At 37.0% G+C, this 21,315-nt stretch overlaps 1 long non-coding RNA gene across 2 annotated transcripts in view; it reads right to left on the bottom strand.

Moving 5' to 3' along the window:
• Positions 1–21,315, bottom strand: part of LOC116481621 (uncharacterized) — a 511,550-nt gene that overhangs the window by 196,013 nt on the left and 294,222 nt on the right. The window contains exon 4 of one of the 2 annotated variants that reach the window (XR_004251600.2): positions 1,323–2,291. The exons of the other annotated variant lie outside the window; for it this stretch is intronic. This is a non-coding gene — a long non-coding RNA (uncharacterized LOC116481621). Of the gene's footprint in view, positions 1–1,322; positions 2,292–21,315 lie in introns of those variants that run through there. 2 annotated transcript variants of the gene reach the window in all.

The following is a 21,315-nucleotide window of genomic DNA, read 5'->3' on the forward strand; positions in this document are numbered from 1 at the left end:
ATATGTTATGTGTTAAATTAAAATAATTATTTGATTTTAATCTTTTAAGAGCAAGGAAATAAAATTAATGTTTACCAGTTTAGGGAATACTAATGTTATATAGTTTCGGTTTTGTTGCTTTATTGTTTGAATGATCGTATTCCATTCCATAAATTCAGAACATTATAATATTTTGGCAACTCACAAACAACTGGTAATTGGCATTTCTCAATACAAGTCTTCAAAAATCCTAATAAACTGCTGCTTAATTTAAATTTAGCCTGTTCTCTGCTAGATATGAAGTAGGGCATTTGGGTTAATCAACTCCTCTGAATAATAGAGTTACTATCTATATCATACATGGGTTACGCATTTTTAAGATGTTAGAATCCATTTTTAAAAATCATTTTGTGCAAACAATACTGAGCATAATTAAACTGTTAGTGATTCAACAAACAAAATTACCTCATTTGAGTACCTTTAAATTCCTAATGAGCATCAATTGTCAATGTACTATTAGTGTACAGAAGGGCTGGGGAAACTAAGTTTTGGTGGACAGGATTTCATCTAAGAGCATTTCTAGTTAGTATCCCAAAGGGCAAGGGTAGTGTCAGCTTACCTGGGAAATTGGAGTTTCATTTAGACAATGTTCAAAACACATTTCGTATTGAGTCTCAGTGGTAAGAGGATTGCCTTTATTTTCACCTCTTTCCTCCTCCATGACAATCTATCCCAATCTAATTTGTAAAGCCTTATTAGTGCATACACACACGCATGTACACAAAGAGTGTTTGGCTTATATTTATACAGATTTTTAGAGTCTACGCCTGTTTTCCTTCTCTCCCAAGACCTTTCAGGCTTTTCTTTTTGGAAGTCAGAGTAGCCGTTCACAGAAATATCATGAATAGCATGGTATACAAAACACATTCTATATAATAGATATTATGGTACTGTGAATGCAAAGATAATGCTACTACGTGTTACTGTCCTGATATTAAAGAGGTAATATAAATTATTCTACAGATGAAACTGCCTATTATAACTTTTCACTGCTAGTTTTACACAAACTCTGAAAGCAATTTTTAATTTCTGTGCATAAGTTGAAATGTAAAAGTATTTGTTTTTCATTACAGCTGATTTTCAAAAGTAAGGGCCTTAAAAAGTTAATACAGTTAAATTTTAATTTAACCTAGAATTATGGAACGGTACTCTTAGCATATAACCCACCCCCCACCTCGCCATACACATGCCCCCACACATACTGTATCACAAAAGAGAGAAAGAAAAACACCTACGCTGAACTTAACTTACCACATTTTTATTATCATGGTTAAGGTTTACCAAGGACTTTCAACCATCTTGCAAATCCAATGACAGCCAAAAGTAAGTAAAGTAGTTCAAAAGCAGAGCAAGCTGACTCATAAAGAGCCCTGCTTCCGAGAACAATAGCAAAGGGTGTCCTTCTAAGCTCAGAAACGAAGAAAAAGTTTGAGCTAAATCCAGATGATTTAACTTTTGCTCATGAAAAGTGTATTTCCTCTACCTGTACTATACTCTGTTCCTATAAGTTTGACGTGGCTCTGGTTTAAATACAATAGAAACAAAGAGAGGAAGTTATGTTTGGTATCCTTTACATCTACATCTTCAAGGTTGTTTGGAAATCTTTTAGGCAGTCTTCCTTTCTCCAAATATTCCCTTCCGCTGTTTCTTTAACTGGAAGAGGTTTTTCATTTTATACACTGTACATTTCCAAAGTATATATGGTTCTAGGCATGGTATTTGCTTTCCTTAGAGATATGAATCGCTTTTGTTCATTTACCTTCTTTGAAATTCATTTCTAGTAGCTGCAGAGCTGCTGCTATGGAGTGTTAATAGGCTTCTAACATAGCTGTCATTTCAAGTAATAGGTGCCAAGCTTTCAGCAGCTTATTAACACATTATAACAGCAACCCCTATACTAAACAAACAAATTGCACAGAGGAGGACACAAGCAAAATTAGTGTGTACAAATATATATATTCATATGTATACATACATACAGTATATACTTAGGACTCATCAACATATTTGGTTCCATACACGATTAGACCAGAATTGGCACTTTGTTTTTTATGAATATTCACAGGGAGAAAGAGTGGATCGGATTTGTATTTGGTCCCAAATGTGAGACGAATACAAACTGGTATAATTACTGAAAGATTTCCATCCTCTCAGCCCAGCGACACTCAAGACCGAAAAAATTGCAGACTTGTGGTATTTCACATCATGGAACTGTGCTAACGTGATCTTTCAGCGCCACTTCATGGGGGATGCTGCAGAGGAAGAAAAAGTGGAAATAAGCAAAGAAATACACCAACTGGCAAAACTACTGAGAAAGGAAGAGATACAAATATGAAAATATGCTTCTAAGAGTCAAAATTTGCATTTGGATATGAACACTGGACCAACTCTCTACAAACACAAATATATTCTTCCAGATGCAGGGGCAGACATATGTACAGATAAATATGAGAATGTATATTCACACATGCTTTATGTAAATATGAATAAATACACACACGCACATATACACATATATACATATGTATGTATATATAGATACACTGTCCTTTACAAGTGTTTATATATTTAATGGTTGCATAAAACTTCCTCACAGCTTTCTGGAAGACATATTTCAATAAGGGCTCTAAATTTTACATTGTAGTAAAAGCTGACCTTTTTTGAGTATAAAAAAATCCCAGAGCAATTTATAATCATGATGTAATATATTTGGAGGTTGTAAATATATTAAATCCAACTTTTAAATCAGCTGGACAATTTTATAAAATTTACTAAAATTTGTAGTATTAAGGAGGATGACTTGATGGCCTCTGGTTATCTTGCAAGATTTAATGTGTGCTACTTTTTATTGTTACTAATAATGACAGGTGGCATTATTAATTGTTGAGTAAGTACCAGTGCTGAGCTAGTAACGTTATAAACTGCACATACTACTCTGAATATTTCTAGTATCTGTGAACAACTTTCAAATCTGGGAAAGTAAGAGAAATTCAAAACAAAAAGCCAAATTTAGTGATAGAATTAGTTAATTGAATAATGACTGACTTTTGCGATAGAAATTATTTCTTCACAATACTACCCTTGCTGGACTAGATATAACTTGACATCATAGCTAGAAGAGCAATTATTTTGAAGCCTGTAATAAAAGATAATAATCGATTTTAAGAAACTCCATTACAAAAAAAAAATGCCCTGGTTGTATATAGCTCAAACCCAAGAATGACTATAAGAAACTTTTAATTCTTACTTGCCATTAGGGTACAGTTTACAGAAATAATTAATGACATTTAATTCAGCAAACAGCATTTTCTTTTGAAGGTAGATACAGTAACATATAGGTAATTAAGTCCCAAATTTTGAGGTCTATTCTGTGGTTCTCCCAACTATATCCCTTGCGTTGGCTCTCATCTTACCCTTGTCTAGCAAGGAGTTTGTAATATCACCTGCAATGTACTTCTCTTGCATTTTATAATTCAAGTTGTTTTTCCTACCTAAAGAGCCTTTGGAAATTAAAGCATTCATTTTATTTTATACTCTGGAAACCACTTAGTGAATTATAACCTCACTACTGCCCTCATTTTAGATGTCTCAGATCACACTATTATGCATGCATGCTACTCATAGCATTATATAATAAGCTATTTAGAGACTATGTCTTCAGCCAGGCGTGAAGACTCATGCCTATAATCGCAGCAATTTGGGAGGCCAAGGTGGGAGAATTACCTGAGCCCAGGGGTTCGAAACCAGCTTAGGCAACATAGGGAAACATCATCTCTACAAAAAAAAAAAAAAAATTTTTTTTTTTAATTAGCCAGGCATGGTGGGGTGTTCCTATAGTCCCAGGTACTCAGGATGCTGAGGCAGGAGGAGCCCTGGAGCCCAGGAGTTTGAGGATGGAGTGAGCCATGATGACACCACTGCTCTCCAGCCTGGGCAAGAGAGTGAGACCTCATCTTTTTTAATAAAAATAAAATAAAGACCATGTCTTCTAGACTGCAAGCTCCTTGGGAGAGGCCTGTGTCTTATTCATCTTTGTTTCCCTAATATCAAGTACAGTACCTGATGCATGGAAGCTGTTCCATAAATGTTGAATTCATGAACAAATTAATGAATAAAGATCAGGTCCTCTCTACATTTTCAAATCTGTCTTAGCTCTCACTGCTTGGTCAAATCCAATTTCATTTTCCCATAAATATCTACTTCTAGTTCTAACGACGATCTACACCTTAAGTTACAGCCAGAGAAAGAAAAGTGTCTGCAAGTCGGGACCTCATCCCTTTCTAGGAACTTCTCCTGTTTCTTTGCCTGAGTAAACTGATGCCTACAAAAAATAAATATGCAGTAGGGTCAGGGCCGAGGGGCCTTTTGTGTGATTTTAGTAGAAACATTTTTTATAGAAAAGTATCTGCAATAGCCTCCCAGGAGTTTGGTCAACTCACCCCAGAATTTGGTTTCCAGTGACAGTTATATGATATATGTGTGAAAATAATGGGTAGTGGTTTCAGGTTATGAATGTTATTTTGGTTGACATTCCCAGCAACTACCATGATTTTAAAAGAGAAAAACAAAAGTAAAAAAAAAAAATAAGTAAATAAGAGAAAGAAGAAGAAAACTAAAACAAAAGAACCAAAACCTCCAGCTACATATTTTATAGAAACTACTCAAGCCAGTTTGGAAAGGCTGAATGCCACATGACCCATAAAATATGAACTTTCAGTTTTCAATCAAATGATGAGGGGAAGTTGCTCTGTGTTCTCACCAGAGTGTTTTTAATAATCCCCTCTATAAATATATATATGATTAGACTATGATTATAACTCTATATATAATAAAGGTGGGTAGCAAAACGTGTTTTCTACCTCAACATTATTTATGCTATTTTAATAAGTTGAATAAACTTGGGAAACTAAGAAAATGTCACTTTTCCAACTCTTCCAGGAAGGAATCTGACAACTGCTACATAATCACTGAAATGCTGCAATTTGTTAAAATGCTCCTAACAATTTTTTTCAGACTTTTATCCAAAGGCTAAAGTATGACAGAGAGAGAGCGAGAGAATCGGGCTAATGATGATTAACATATTACAGAGAGGGAAGGCTACCATGATTAATTTCAAAGTCACAGTGCTAGGGAGTTGGCACCTTCACAGAATCTCTGATCAGGGGAGAGAGCAGGAGTTTGAAAAGAGTGCAAAAAAACACAGCCTTTAAAATAATGAACAGCTTTCCCAAGTCTTGCCATACTGCAAAAACACCCATACACCACGTATGCAGACAGTTCTCAGGGGCTCATAAATTAATTTAGTGACAAAAGATTGTACCCAAGTGATAAAGGTCCAGTACTACGATTATCTTTATGGATAATTAGGGCCATAAAATAGTTCCAAAGTACCTTTTATTTGTCATCTGTTGACAATTCAACCAATTCTCCTGTCTGCCATCCTCCATATTTAATAGGTCCCTATCGAAGTATGCAACACGCTCGTTCGTATGGGAAGAATGTCTTCATATTGTTATGCCATTGCATATCCTTTACTTCTTTATGTTGTTCGTCAGTCTACCCCCTGCTCTTTTTTTTCTATGACACCTCTGAGATGGTACCCATAGCAACACCCCTGAGAAGAAGGTGAAAGTGAAGATGCTGCAGTCATCCCCAGCGCACAGTGCTGACAATGCCAGTCATTAATGCAGCAGCTTCTGCCTGCTCAGATCTCGCTCGCTCCTCTCTGGTCTTGTTTCCCTCCAGTAGCAGCCACAGAGCTCACTCATGGAGATCCAGAGACTTGCTGTTAATGATTTGTCACTTGTTTAGAACACCTCAGGATGGCAGGTCTGTATAATCTGCCCTCAATGGCACTGCCAGCTTGCATTAGGAAACAATTACTTAGTTTATGACTAGTAAAGTAGGCACCAGAATTTCCAATTAAACTCGCATGTTTCCAAAGGAGCCTGGGTGCCCCTGTTTTTCAGGAAAGAACAGATGCCCCCATTAGGGACAGTTCTACTCACTCCTGCTTCAGAGTAAGCCACGTGTAAATCAGTACCATCTAGATTCACAAACTGGGGGTGACAGAATACGGAGAATGATTTTATGTGAATTCAGTCATTGCCATTTATTTAGGATCTCACAGTTTGTTAAGATCTGGGTAAAATGAAACAATAGACACTTGCCTAAAGGCTTTTATAGTATAGAACAAACAAAAGACACTAGCATGTAGCATTATTACTTTAATCACTACCCGCTTTCTTTGTGTGTCTGTGAGCACACGAATTAGAGAAGAAAAAAAAACAATGATTATGGATTTATTCCTCTTCTTTTATGTTCTGAATAAATATTAGAATCCATAGATTGTTTAATCAAAATTAAGAGGTTTCACTATAAAAAACAGTACTAAATATTTAACATCAAATAAAAACATAAGATTGTATAAACTGGCTAATTTAAAATGTTTTACATTGAGTAGATCTTGACCTAAATATATTCCATGAATTTGAAATCACTATATTTATTGAAACACAAGTTTTTTTCATAGCTAAGAAAGGTCAGATGTTATTGAACCTCAACTCCAAAAAGTTACAGCGTTTCCATATAATAGCTCTCATAATATCATATGATGATAATAATAAACTTAGAATCTTATTCAAAATTCCAGGAAGAGTATATAGATATTTAACCAAAAGTCTGCATGCATGAATATCACATATTTCTAAATCCCTTTTCCGCTCCCTCCAAAAAGAGGAGGAAAACTATCCATTTATCAGTAGCAGTGTGAAAGGAGAAGATTTATCATTTTAAATTTTTCATTGCAGATGGTTTTCATTTTAAAAGGCGGGGAAGGATTTTTTTGAAATCATTTTTTTTCTTAATGCAATTGAGCCAGACGTTTCTCGTAAATCTTGTTGCTTTAGTAGACAATACTCAATTCTCTAAACTTTATATGCAATATCCAGCTTTTTTTTTTTTAAGATGCTCCCAGGCATGAAAATGAAAGCCATCTGAGAGGTGGCATCATATTCAAAATATGCCATCCTGGCTACTCCCCTTCTCCTTAGCTCACACTTCATCTAAGATGTTCCTCTTTGCACTCAAACAAAATGGGGAGTCTCAGTGAGTTTTTAAAAGATTTCTTTCTTCCTTTTTTGGGTAGGGGTAAATAAATGAGCCTGCCAGTCAATATATCTTTCAAGTTGGATAGCAAACTGTACCCAGTGATTCACTGAGGTCATTGAGTCAGAGAGACAAAATAAAAAGCAGACCACAGGGGAGAAAGCAGAGAGGGGATGCTTCCTTTGTAATTAAAAAAGAATTATTTGATACTTGATTTGAATTTCCTGCATGATGTTACTCTCTTTAAGGAAGAACAATTTAACATTTGTGGTACAGCATTGGATATTTCCATCGAGCAAACATGGTGGTACTGTACTTTAGATTCATTGTTATTCTTAAAGTACATTCACTGTCCATTTTTGAGGCATCAGGATCCCTAAAAGATGTACCTTAAAATGCCATCAATCAAAATTTGCCAAATTTACATGACAAGCTTGTTCTAAGGTGCATTGCATATGTATATGTCATAGCTATCATAATTTTAAATATGTATCATATATAATGATGTATTTGTATATCATATATATCTTTCTTGTTCTCTATGTATCTTCTAACAGGAGTTTCCTTGTTATTTGACCAGATTAAAAGGATTGCTTTCTCAGATTCTGGGTCTGAGTCTCTTATGAACTTTTATGACCAGCTTTAAAGATATAAGGAATTGTATAAAATGCAATCACTGATTGGCATGTATTTTGTAAGCTCCAAGTGGGCAATTCTAATGATGAATTCCACTTAAGATTTTATTAAATCAATATGTATTCATATTTGCAAATACTTCAAAGAGATGCAACTGAAAATTCAATGAAGATTTACAGAAAGTTCTTCCTTTTGCAGACAACAAGAAGTTCTGGCAGGTGAATGGAAGCTAAGCTCTCCTGGATGGAGAGTGTTAGAAGAGACACTGGAAACTCAGTCCCATGATGCTCAGTTTAGTGTTCCTATTGTTACAACCTGTGATTGCACACAGAATGAGTGAACAAGGAACATCTCAGCAATTGGTAAAACGATCCTTCACCAGCCAGGACCTTTTAAAAGAATTGTCTTATAACTTCATCTTAAAGAGCATCTTCTGACATTTGTTTGCTGAAACATACATTACACTTCTGCTATCTCATTCCTTTTCCACATATGCTTCCTAAGACTGGCTTTATATTATTAAAATATGAAAGTTACTGGGAAAAATAATTCCACTTTCAAGCTGTAGGCCTTTTCCTACAGCTCAAAATTATCACATTTATTTGAAAGAAGTTTCTTTAAAACATCTGGAAGATATACTAAAGTGATAAGCTGGGAGAGAAGAAATCCTTTGCTCCAGGAATACATTCTTAAATATAATGCTGAAAAACATAATATGAACAGGAAAATGAAAATCACCCATAATCCTATCACTGTGAGATTATATTTCCTGCATGATATATATTTATTTTTCTAAATCAAACCTCATTTGGCATAGGACCCAACCCCCTAGAAAATCCAACTTAAGTCATTTTTTTATTTCCTCTCCTTTATGATCTTACACAGAACCATAGAACTTACATAATCCAAAAAACTTTGGAAGAAGGATCTTCCAAATTGTCCTTCAGTCAAGTGTAGTCTCCATCACAATGATCATGGTCAACTCAAAGGTATGTTCCTGTTGTCCCTTTCAGTCATGTAGACCCACTGCTCTTGCTCAAGGCCAGTTTAAATAATCTTTAAAAGCATACTTTTTATATGTGTATAATGTTCCATCCAATGGTTATGTCATAATTTCCTTATTCCTATAATTCGACATTTAGATTCTTTCAAGAATTTGTTATTACTTGTAAGCTATAAAACACTGCAGATACACACAAGTCTTTGGCCACTTCTCTATTTTATAAGGATAAGTTTTTAGCAATAAGATTCCTGTATTAAGTACAAATAGCTTTAAGGATCTTTATTCTAACATCAAAATTACTTTTCAAAAATGTTAATGTATTAATAACTTAGTTTTTACAAATATTTGTTGCAGATTTTCTTGTCTGTTTCATTTTTATTGAAATGAATAGCTTTAATTTTTATGCAGTCAAATTTATGCATATTTTTCTTTGTCATTTTTTTCTTTTGTTTTATGCTTAGAAGTCCCTTCTGTATCTGAAAATCTAATATTATTCTAATTTAACACATTAGTCAAACAAAAATGCATTTGCTACAAAGAATGAGCTTAGAACCTCTTTCCCCCCGCCACCACCCCAAATAACTAATCAATTCCCATCACCATTTCCTTTGCCCAGTAACTTATAGTTTTTTTTTTTTTATATGGGGGGCCCAAATATTCCTATGTGAAGATGAGCATTTGGGTCAAATGAGTAAGAAACTTACTTCTGGGAAAAATTTAAAGGGGGCACAAAAAAAACCTTCAGTAATCAATATAAATAATATTTCAATACAATATTTGAAAAATCAAAACTAATGCAAAAATTTCAAATAAGCAATACATCAAAATTTTAAGAAAATTCAGAATCAAGTCCTGTAGCCTTCTGGTGTCATTCTTTAAAATCAAATCTATATGAAGTAACATGATTGCTAGCAGTCTCCCCAATATTTCCAGGGATACCTGTAGGACGTACATTCTCAGCGTACTTACATCTCATGCCAAACCCTTGCTCAACTGTCCAACACTTGTGACCATCACATCACCACTCTGAACAGCTTCATTCTTAGCAGGGACACAGTCCCTTTGTCTTTATTTCCCAAGGCACTGCTAACGCAAGGCTGTTACACTTAAATTTTTACTGCAAGTTTGGAGGTAATTGAGGGAGAGTACAACACAGACCAGGAAACACCCCAAGATTCATTGTGAAACATCACTGCATCGAAAATTCTTCAATGGCACCCCCAGATCATGGTCACAGTGATTCCTCCTTAATTGGCCAGATGCCAGGTTGATATCTCCATACTGATTTATCTTCCCTATCACGTCTTTCCTGAGCTCAACAATTGTCAGCCTTCCTTCCCTTTTTTTTCAGTTCAGGTTATCACAGGAACACCAAAAATCCTTATTTCTTTACTGTGTAAAGTAAGCTCCTAGAGTATTGGCCTTTGTGTCAGATAGTGCTAGTTCTTTCTTCATCTCTTTCCCCTGGCCCTTAGCATTTCAGAGCTTGCCAGTCTGACTTCCAACTAACAGCACCTCCATTTACTTACCTGAGGCTTTATCTGACCACCAAATTTTGTTTTGTCTACAGAAGCAGCAGGTTGGAACTGCCTAGAGAGTAACAACCTATCCTTCTTCCCAATCCAGCACCCTTAGACCAGTAACGGAGAATGTGCTGTGTAAATACGTGAGTGGTCTCATCTTCAGTTGGAGTGGATGAGTCTATAAGTGTATGTTTTACACCAGTGCTCACATTTCCCCAGCAAGATCAGGCTCCACTTGCCCACAGTGGTAAGGTGCTTGCTAAAAACTATCTGGGCCACCTTCCCTCCCTGTCTTACTTCTCTGCTCCCCTGCCAATATTTCCTGGGATCGCTAATCAACTACTTGTGGAAAAATACTTATCTCAGGGCCTGCTGTCTAAGATAGCATTCATGGCTAAAAGGGCAGTCTAGCCCTCTAAGTTTAACTTTACAAAGAACGGACAACTTTGGCATCACATTTTTTCCTTTATAATGCTTTAGATTTGGTGGATTAAGGCCCTTGGTTGAATTAATTCAGCCCTCTCCCCCATCAAAACAGCCTCTATAAGCAGGAAGGGATTAGATGTTTGGCAGGGTCTGAAAGAGATATAATAATATATCTTCTGCTACCCATAGCAAACTCCAGAGGATGTAGCTTTTAAAAATCTTTCCATTTCATTTAAATTCTAGTACATATATATTAGGAGTCTTTTTCCCCCTAGCTTCCATTTTTATTTTCATTGATCCATATGTCAGTACCATAGATTTTATTATTATAGCTTTTACTATGTTTAAAATTCTACATCAATTTGTCTTCAGTTTCTGCTCCCCTCCCTTTTATTTTATCTGGTCTTATCCTTTTTTTTTAAGATCAAATTTAAAACAGTTGTAAAATTTAAGAAAAAAAATTCTGTTAATTTGGAATAAAACTAAATTAAACCTAGAAATTAGGAAGAAGCTAGTTTTTGAAAAATTTTTTCTCCATATTGGAACATGATATATCTCCCCATTAATATCAGTTTTCTTTTATATGTCTCAGAAAAACAGGGGTTATTGCTTCAGATAATAAAGCACATCTTTCTTATTGTTACAAATATGAAGTTCATTTGGCTGCAAATATGAAGCACATATTTCTTAAAGTGAAATTAGAACAAAAGCTAAAAATAAAGGTTTTTTTTTTTCCATGGTGAATTCAACCACAATGTGGTACAATGAAATGGATATTTGCTGCAAGTATAGTGGTCTGTTTTGGTTTATAGATAAAAATTCAAAAAGTTGTAATTAAGAAATGGCTTATAGCTCACAGGCAGACTTAATAGTATTAAAGATACACAGCTTTTGATTTCAGAGACAATCAACAGGGTAGACAATGTAACACCAAAGTTATGACTCCTATTTTTTATGTTTGAAATTTCACATTTGCTCATACTCCTTTCCAGAAATAATTTTAAATGCCTTAAAATGAAAGATATGTATGATACGATTAATTAAATAAGAACCAAGAAAATGAGAAAGAAGCATTTTTCCTTTCCCCAAAAATATTTATTTAAATCCAACTGTATTTCATTTAGATACTTTTAAGTTCTGGGGCTAGTACAAAGTGATCTGACTCTTAAGCATAACACTATGTATTACCTGAGAGATCACAAATCTTAGAAAAAGTATAGACCCTAAGAGACACGGTGCAATACAATTAACTCAAGAGAACTTCAAGTAGCCAGTTTTGCTCTCAGGTACTTAGGAGAATGGACTTCAAAACCTGTCTTTGCCTTTAACTTACTATGAAATATTAGCCAAATCATTCAGCCTATCTGGGACTCTAGTTTTTGTTATTAGAAAAGTTATAGATTCTAGCTCTCAAATCTTTGGTCTAAAATGACACTTACTCTGAATAGTTAAATCTGGGTGACTTTCCAAACCATTCATAGTTACTTAGGTAGCCGGCAGTTATTCAGGAAACGTACTTTTTTAAAAAACCACTTATTGAGATGTAATTTAAATACCATAAAATTCATCCATTTAGAGTACAATTCAATGATATTTTAGTCAAAATCCTCAATTTGGGTAAGTTGAAAGGGTTATTTAGACCATAAATTCCCCTTACTAAATGGTAAAAAATTGATAAGGCCACTCAAGTCATATTTTCTCGATGTGCGTTTATTTGGAATACTTCAAATTCCCATGATATCAGACATCATGCTTAAATATAAGTCTACAAAGATTTCAGAAGCAAAATTTATGTGAGGGATATTCAGGGTCCTGCTTCAGACATTACAATAGGTAAACCAGTTTTAGGTAATAGCCTCACAATACAGATGGTATAGCTCAACATCCTAACAAGAGAAGAGAAGGACAGGTATCTAACCCTATATGCCTCTGCTCTGCTATATGAGCCTTGGCCAGTTCTCTCTGCCTTCATTGGATCATGTTGGATAAAAGTGTGATCAGTTATAACATAGCCCCTATTATTATAAATATTATAGACATTTTTGTTAGTTAAATATCAATATGAAATTAACTGTTCTCCAAAATTAAATATTGGTTCTTAGATAACAAAGTGTATGTGTTTTGATGGGAACCAATGGAAAGACATATAGAAAAATATCTACATGGTAAAATTGCAATCAAAAGATTCATATTATTAATTTGAGAGTAATACATGTACAAATGCTTCCAATTATTTCTGTGGAAATTTTTTACTGGGTTTATTTGAACTCCCCTGTGCAGAAGGTTCTGATATGACTCATTGTGTTCAGCAGAAGTCAAATTCAATTTCATGGTTGATCTGTATAATCTGCTAAATTCAATGTTTGAAGGCTTTCTACTTATGATACAAAATACTGACGTAACATGATTTTGGCTGGTGTGATTCCTGCTTTCCACATTGGATTCATTGGTCTGAATTGAGATGGATAGAGATGTCAGAGGAGATGGGTGGTGATCATGTGGACACTGAGCTGCTCACTGAAAGAAGAAATTCACGTTTTCACTGCACATAGATGTGTTTCAAAGCCACATGGTCTGAATAGTACATACCTCCTCACATTAATGATCAGTAAAATAAATATTTATTGAACACCTATTATAGGCAAAGCCCTGTGCCAAGTGCTGTGGCAAGTGCAAAGATGAATGACAGGAATCTTTGCCTTACAGTAGGGTGAGAAGTATGCATAAATAACCTTAATTGAAGGCTGACTAGAAAGGGCATTGCAAGAGAACGGGGGAAACTAACTGGATGAGGGTTCATGGAGACTTATTGAAAGAGTACAGATTTGAGCCAGGCTTTAAAGTTAGAGCTTAATTACTGACCTTAATCCAAATTAAGTTACCATGACTAAATAAATTTTAATTAAAGGCATTAATTATCAGTAAAAGATTTGCCAAATCCTCTATGTGTATACAAAGTAAATATTAGGCCACATGCTCTGCACATTGTATTTGTGGAACGCTCTTTAATATGATTGTGACAAAAATTATAGCACAACAGTGAAAATATTTAAAACAAGAAAAGTCACTGCCTCATGTTATGTATAAGATAGAATCTTCAAGTTAGAATATCTTAAGGCTTCCAGCAAATACGGTATGTGAGTAAGATTTCTTTTTTTAAACAATAGCTGTGTAAGGAACTCAAGTGAAAATCACAAATGCAAAATCAAGATTAGGAAGTTATAACCTGGAACTTAACACACTGGAAATAGTTGGGTCTCCATGTGCTATCATCTGCCCCTGACTATTAAGCTTTCATGGCACCGTCTCTGGTTCCAGGTCACTAAGCACACCACCCTCTAGACCACTGCCATACCGTCACTTTCCCGGGATGCTATTGATATATGATGCTAAATTATCACATAATGAAGGACCAAATTCTCAGCCTTTTCTAATTTTCACAGAAAATGAACTTTAATTCAAAACTACCACTGGCTAATTAAACTTTCCTGTGATCTAATTTGCTCTAATTATTTCCTTAAATTGAGATGTAACAAGGGTTATATAAAATTATCCTAATAGAAGATTGGATTTTACTCTGAGTTTTAAGCTACAATAGGAGTTTCTAAATTGTTGCAGCCTGTTGCTGGATGTGGACACCAGTCTACAAAAATCAGAATTGTGCAAAATAAAATAAGCTTTTTCTTCCTCTTTGAAATCTTAAGGTAAAGTTTTACTCTCCGAAAATACTAAAAACTGAGGTTATACTGAACGATTTTGATATAGATCCAATGGAAAACTGTCATCTAAATTCAATACATTGATCATAAAATACAAACTATAAGACAAATTAGCTCTTCTTGAAGACTGTGAAATCCAATTATGTGCTGTATTAGAAAGTATTCAGATTCTCTATCAAATTGTATTTTCATATCTCTGTGGCACTAGGATGGTAATTTTTTTTTTTTTTTTTTTTTTGAGACAGAGTCTCGCTCTGTTGCCCAGGCTGGAGTGCAGTGGCGCAATCTCGGCTCACTGCAAGCTCCGCCTCCCGGGTTCACGCCATTCGCCTGCATCAGCCTCCCGAGTAGCTGGGACTACAGGCGCCCACCACCACACCCGGTTAATTTTGTTTGTATTTTTTAGTAGAGACGGGGTTTCACCATGTTAGCCAGGATGGTCTCTATCTCCTGATCTCGTGATCCGCCCGCCTCAGCCTCCCAAAGTGCTGGGATTACAGGCGTGAGCCACAGCGCCTGCCCTAGGATGGTAACTTTTAAAAAAATGTCCCATGTTTCTTTTTTGTAGGAGGGAAGGAAAGGAGAGAGCAACAACCTCTGGAAGAAATGGAAGTGGTTATCACTAATGCAAACATATTACATTGAATGAAAATCTTCTTTCACAGCTTTGAAGCAAACACACAGAAGACGTGAAGAAAATGAGTCCACAGCCCAAATTATTAAAACTAGAGTTTGGGACCTAGGATATGCTTCATTTTGGCTAACTAGATGCCTTCCTAGTTATGCTGGTGCAAACTTTGTAATAATACACAGTCTGGACTCCACCAATGGGAATAATTACCATCTGTAGAAGTATTATGAAACTGCCTTATAAAAGTTTTTTATCAAATAAATATATAAAATTAAACTCATCTATATTTTTAATGTACCTCATTGTAGTTCATTATGTAAGAGCCCCCATATGTTCTGTATCATTAGTGAAACATTCTCAGTGGTGTAATGATGTAGTACATACACATGGGGTAAAGTAATGCGTTTTTTCATTTCTTCTGCACATTTCATTACAGAGTAGAGATGCTGCAATTTTTCACTCAAGATTCCATTTTGGTGTGGAAAAGAGGAAATAGACCTGGAGCCAAAGCTGCATCCAATTTCTCTAATTTTGTGAGTCAGCAATTGATAATTTGCTGAGGATAACTTTTCTTAACAGTCCTCTTCCTTATCAGTGCTCAGGAAAGGAAGGACACTGTAGATCCTAGTACTTCTAAGCCAACCAGGCATATATGATTTCTGAGGAATATGAATGGATAATTGTACCAATGATAAATTGCGGCTCATGCCCCAATTCCTTAAAGGGAAGCTGCAGTTTGTGGCAGATAAGAAATGTAGGATCCCATGTTTTCCAAATTTAGTTCTCTTTAGTATTTTTGCTGTAGAGATGATCCATTTTCTTTGGCTTGATTGGTATAACTACAGCTTTCTGACGACTTCATCAAAAAGAAAGCTGTTCCACAGAGTGGCCTCTGTCTTTGGGTGATAGGAAAGGCTGCTTCACAGCTCATAGGATACCTGTGCACTGTTCTCATGGAATTTTTTAATGAAAAGTTACAAACCACCACACAGAAATACAAAAGACGTCTTAAGTATTTCCATGAGATGTTTCAGGGCCCCCACTGTTTATACAGTTGTTGCTTCTCCACTTTGCCTAGCTTTTTATTCTCTCCTTTGTTGTTTACTGAGAGTAATAAAGGGCAGCTGGCTCCTTATGGTTTGACTACCACACTGGCTGTGAAATTTCCTCCCCCTGTCTCCCAGGCTTCTTCTCACCTTGGCTCAGTTAAGATATGCAGTTGCAGCAGGAGCCCCGGAGCTCTGCCCTCCTTACACCCCTGTCCCTAACCTGAAGATACCTCCTTTCAAGAAGGAAGTCTTGTTATTACACATTATTTTACTACAGAACTACTGTTGAGCAGAGAGGACCAACTGGGCTCAATTAAGTGTTTCTTGGCAGTATGTGTGGCTGTCTACTGTAGGTTGATACCAGAAAACATGCTTTATTTTTCTGTGGGTCTACTCAGCAACATGTACTTTTCCCACTTACCATTTGCAAATATCTGATCTCATTTTCTGTTCCTTTTCTTTAGGAGAACTGTAAAAATTACTATTTTCTTTCCTATGTTAGGATTAGAGAACTGGGTCGGGGAGGGAGGGAAAGGAAAAGGAAGGGGCAGAAGAGACCCCCATGAGTTATTGGGAAGAAAAGTTAAAACCAAGAAGCCAGCAAGTCCCAATTGTCTACTAAGTGTCTCTAAATAATAAAGCAGGGAGACAATAATGTTGGGCAGTTTCTGTTTTCTGTTCAGCATCACCTCCTTGTTTGACATTAAGCTTGATGTCTACCAAGGCCATGGTAGACCAGTTCCTCCTGCACTCCTCAAGCTGGAATTTTTGCAAGACATCCAACACACAGATGACGCCTCGGCTATAGTACTTTGTTCCAGCAAAAGCCAATGAACAGCAAACTCCCTGGTAAGCTAATGAACTGGCTTCCCTCAAACCCAATCCGCTGTTTTGTTTTTCTACAGGAAATTTTATTCTCTTCAGTGAGGCACAACACTCATAGATAAATTATAATAAGGGCTGAGCTGGAACACAAGTGTATGTTTGCTGCCTTCCCTAACAGATTTCAATTCATCCGAAGGGCACTGCATCTAGTATGTGATATTCTGTTGATAGACAAATAATGTCCTACATACAGCTGTGCACATTGTTACACAGATGTTGGATTGAGACTACAGTTGATACAGTTCATGTGCAGAAAGAAAAAGAGCAGTCTATTAGTGCTAATTCTCTTTCTTTCTTAAACAGGTTCACTATTTGACCCAGACCCTCCACTTGGTTTATCTGTAAAATATACTAGATCCAGTCTCTTCTTGATGTTCTCTTGATTCAGAAAGGAGTTAATAGAGCTAAAGATTTTGGCCTTTTGCTGACACCTCCGATTCCAGACTTTAAACACGAATGCTCTCACTTTCCCCAGTCTCCGAAACTACATTCTCTGGGGACTGGGAAGTTAAAGCTGAAATTAGATAGCTACAAGTGCTAACACCTGCTACAAAGTTCATCTATTTTTGCTGGCTTTACAGCCGTGTTGGCAGTTCAGCAGTTTACTCAGTAAAAGATGGAGAAGGGCGCCATGGCCCTGTCATGGTGTGCTATCCTTTTTCTCAGTGGCTTCTCATTTTGCTGCCTTACGAGCCCGCTGCTTCTCTACTGTGACCCAGAGCAGCTGCTCTCTGGCTTCTGCCTTACGACCTGCAGGAGTCAGACCAAGGGAGGTGGCCACAAATGCCTTACTCATCTGAGGGAGCCAGAGGCACTTGCAGGTGACTTCAGAGAATTTTTTCTTTTTCATTAGCTGGGGGGTGGTGAGGGAGAAGGCCTACTATCCTAGTCTCAGGGAGATAAAAATCCCCAATTTGAGGCTTTAGGCTGATGCAGAAAATAAGAAACGTAAAAAGTGGCTTAAGAATCACTCCCCAAAGAGAAAAAAGCAAGGGAATTGATCTCAGCTGGGAATCCCTATGCTTAAGCGGTTAGGAGAGGTGGGAGAAGAGAGAAAATTGGCAAGAATGAGAAGTTCTGGGCTCAAACCGATTGATGTGACCTCAGTTTGCTTTTTCATTTTGAAATGCCATTGAGGAAGTGAGGTACCCAGCCCCAAATGTTCTACTGTCCCCCTACAGCTGCTCCTCCTGAACAGAGGCAAGCCCCACAGTCGGCACAGCAGCATGAGAGTATCATTGTTGGAAGGTGGCATCCGGTTCCTGCTCTACTCAAATCTAGTGGTACAACTGGAATCAGGTTACGAAGCTCTACTCTTGCAAAAACTCTCAACATTAAATGGCCTCTTTTATGTTCTAAGCTGCTTCTCCTTTCATTCATCTCTTTCCTTTCCTCCTACTTGCCAACTCTTCCTCTTCCACTCCACCATTTAGAAAACTGCTATCCTTTGGCCCTTCTGTTTTCTGGGAGCACAGGTCATGTCCTGCTCTGCTACTTAGTAGTCTGCCCTAAGTTGCTATTTATAACTCATTTCTTGAGCCACATCTAGTGGTATGGGAGGGACCCTACCTAGTGAGTTCATTTTTCCTCTCTCCTTTTTCACATCTAGAAAATTGCTTTCTCATCCCAGCAAGGTTTGACTCCATCTCTTTCCATCTAGTTTTGCAGCACAAAAACAACTAACTGTAATTCTCAATAAATTGCTGGATGCTGGCGGGGAGGGTCTGTAATAAAAACTATTCCTAATACACATATGCATTCAAAGGTAATTTCTTTGTCCTCTATAAAAGTCCTATTGTCCCACTCTATGTTAGAGCAACCAGAGGTCTTAAAAAGTAATTTCTTTCAGCTTCATTTTTCTGGAATGAAATCTGAGATTCAGAAAGATATATTATGTCCAACTTCCTGCCTTTCTCTTAAAACATTTTTAAAAGATCTGCCTTAAAATGAAAATCTCTCAGCTCTAGGTTTCTGAGAAAAAGCATGTAGCTGGAGGAAACAAAGTAGCTCTTCCCCCTCCTTTTAAGTTCATGCTAAATTGCCTTGAGACTGTCCTCACCTGGAGGCTGAAGCTCTGATGGGCAAATCCATCCATCTGTGCCAGAGGCCCGCTGAAAGTACAATCTCATTTGCACCTGCCATGATTTTGGGAGCCCTGCATCATGGAGACAGAACACAGGGCTTTGTACATAGAGGGCTGACTTCAAAATGCAGCTGCAGATGGAAGCACAGCAAGGGCTTGTGGGCAGCCAGGATTTTCTCATCACCAGTGAGACAATGAGAACACTACAGGGTTGACGATGACTTCCAAACAGATACCCTATTAGGGTGGCCTAGGAAACACAGTGGGTGATTAACGTTTCATCTCTGGGTTCTGAGCCTGATTTACTTCCACTAAAAAGGCATTGAGTGGAAGCACGTGGCTTCCCCTTCCTCCCAATGCCCATCAGGTTGGGCTGTGATCAACACCAACCCAGAGCAAGCTCAGTGGGAATGCGGCCCATGACGACAGAAACAGAAGGGAAGGTGCCTGACACTGCCCTGTCTGCCTTTTAAGCCACTGACATTAGCCTTTTCATATGCAGATAAAATTCATCCAAACTATTAAAGAGCAAAGAAAAAAAATTCTCATCACTATTACATGGATGTTCTGTCAACAGCAGTAACAGTAGCAGTTACAGAATAACTACAGATAATTACAATCATTTAATTCAAAGTACCAAGTCACTTCATGCAGAACATGACTCATTTATCATTATTGACCTTAGAAGAAGCAAATTTACCCAAATCAATAAAGGTTCCAAATATCCATTAAAGCAGACAGAGATTGGTTACAAGTGTTAGGAGCTTCTATATACCTGGATTAATAGGGGGAAGTGTATCTGGATGCTTTTGATTAATGAAGAGATTTTTTTTTCCTTTTGAGACAGTTATTTGAAACAGAATTGATCTTAATTTCTCCTTTAATTCATGTTATGGAAAGGCAGTTGTTTTTGTTAAGAAGTTTCATTCCCATTAGTTGCTGAAACATAGTGTAATTACGAAGAGAAGTAATCTATAAACAGGTAGAGTTCAACTTTGTTTTTAATGGACTCTTCAGGGCTCCCTTGAATATTCATGTGGCAGAGATCAGTCTGGTAGGAATGGACCAGACATCATTGTGTTTGTCTTTTAAACTACTGTTGTGAGCTTCTTCACACTCAGATAAAATTCACCCAAATTATGAAAGAGAAGAAGAAAAAAAAATCCCATTACAATTAAGCGGATGTTCTGTCAACAACACTAACAGAAGCAGTTTCAGAATAACTACAGATAATTACAATCTCCCTGTTGTAGAAATGAGAAGGTTTAGGCTGCTTTTGAGAGTCTGGTATTCAAAAATAAGGCTGTGGATGGAAATTGAGATAATAAGTCAATTCTGTCACTTGAGCATCAAATAGTTTCAGCTGATTCCCAGGTGTGTTACAAACATTACCTCATTTAATCCTAATGCTGAGGACTGAGAGGTTAGAGACGGGGGAGGTGAGAATTGGAGAAATTCTCTGATCTCCACTATATACACAGTTTAGAACATGCCCCACCCAGCAGCTCAGTCTAAGGTCCTAGGATAGAGAATTCGGACTTCTGTCAAAAATGAAATAGATCATGAAATGAGTTAGCATGAAATTAGTTGTGTGAAAACAAATTATAAGTCTATCTGTTCTGCTGCTGTCAAAATTGTGAGACTTCATGACAGAAACTAAGAATTATGAAAAACTACAAATGTCATCCCATAGGAAGACCCATTACGACAATGTCCAATTGTTCTCTCACCCCTTTCCCACCCCTCTGGGGCCTGTACCCCCATCTGCTGGGAGAGGAACTGAGGCAGGCTCTCCCAACTTCACACAGCCAGCAAGGATGGGGCTGGCATTTAAGTCCACATGTGTCTGACTGCAAAGGCCATCCTCTTCCCACTGTATTGTGCTGTCTTCAAGGGTGTTTAGGGGATCCCTACTAGGCCAAGCATTCCACAAAGAGATCATCTGGAAGAACTAAATCAACATTCTGAAATGGGTTTTGGATGTTCCCTACCCCCAAGAAGAATAAATGATCTTTCCCCCTCCTGCGGGGGTTTCTCAGGATCAGGTGCAGCATAGCCCACACTTTACATTGATTAGTTCTTGTAAAGAAGCCAAATTCCACAGACCTCTCATTGAATATGGAGTTTAAGATCCTTACTTGAAGAACTGAGAAAATTTTCCCCAGCTAAAAGTCCAGCACCACAGGAAATCCAGGTACTGGCAGGGAGGGAATC

The sequence above is a fragment of the Hylobates moloch genome, unplaced genomic scaffold, assembly GCF_009828535.3.
Source record: "Hylobates moloch isolate HMO894 unplaced genomic scaffold, HMol_V3 SCAFFOLD_14, whole genome shotgun sequence".
Classification (NCBI taxonomy): domain Eukaryota; kingdom Metazoa; phylum Chordata; class Mammalia; order Primates; family Hylobatidae; genus Hylobates; species Hylobates moloch.